Consider the following 1,299-nt stretch of genomic DNA (forward strand, 5'->3'; position numbering starts at 1 on the left):
AAAGGGGGGGGGGGCATGAGAATAGGGGGCCCAAGTGGAAAAATGTGGACTAAGTTAAGATTGATCAAATTTTACAAGTTTTCCGAATGTTTCTATGAAAATTTCGTTGTTTCCACAAAAATTCTTCACTTAACAAAATTTCAGTTTAGGCCGGTTTTTGCATGAACAACGCTATTTTTATATTATAACTGTGTGATTTCGAATTATTAAGCTAATATTAGATCAATTTAAGCTTACACGGGAAGCCTCCCAAGTGTTACGCAGGGATTCTGATGAAACTTATGCTAAATAGTAGTACCGGCTATCTACAACAACCACAAAATTTAGCGGCCTATATGAAGGTCTGTTCAGATGGCGAGCCATTTTATGATTTTTTGTGAGTTTGGAGTCGATACCATTCGAGAGACCACAACTTTGTTCATTTTTGTGGTGGACGATCAAACTTTTTTTATTCAAAAGGTGATAAATTGATAAGCATTACGTAATATGTTATCAAATGGCTGAGCAACCTGAATTTCTGCCATCCTCGTCGGGTCTGACGATGAATTATCACACAAATCAAGATTCTCAAACAGCATTTCGCATCTAAAGATTAACTCTTGAAGTTGAAATCTATTTATTTTGATGTTCTTGTTCTGTTTTTTTTGCAGTTTTTTTGACAACGTTTATCGAGATTGCTTAAAAACACATATACGGCTTTCAAAGGATTACAACTGCAAAGTAGATCAGTGTGATAATCATCTCACTTCAACCGCATCCATCTCTCCCCCAATAAGTCATCAGCATCTTCCTTTTTCTGGCTCTGACCTTGAAATCTTCGATCCCTGGACAATTGAGAAGCTTCTTCTCAAACTCCCGCCTCGTTGTGGCTATTCTCCCCATTCGGCCAATTACTTTATCATTAAAAAATGCGCCACCACTCTAGCACTGCCTTTATCGATTATCTTCTCTGACTCACTCTCCACGTCACATGTACCCGACTCTTGGAAACACGCAGTAGTCGTTCCCATACCAAAAAAGGTTCTCCTTCATCGCCCGAAAACTATCGCCCCATTTCGCTTACTGACCCATTCGCTCGAATTTTCGAACGATTGGTATGTGATCGCATCAAATGGGAATTCCTCCATCAATTCAGTAGTCTTCAACATGGTTTTCTTTCCAACAGATCCTGCACCACCTCTCTAGTTCAATCTGTCTCGAATTATAAAGCTACTCTTTTGAAATATAATACCCTAGACGTCATCTTTTTCGATTTCCGCGAAGCATTCGACCAGGTACATCATCAACTTCTCATCCGAA

The sequence above is a fragment of the Caenorhabditis briggsae genome (assembly GCF_000004555.2).
Source record: "Caenorhabditis briggsae complete genome, chrX, whole genome shotgun sequence".
Lineage (NCBI taxonomy): Eukaryota > Metazoa > Nematoda > Chromadorea > Rhabditida > Rhabditidae > Caenorhabditis > Caenorhabditis briggsae.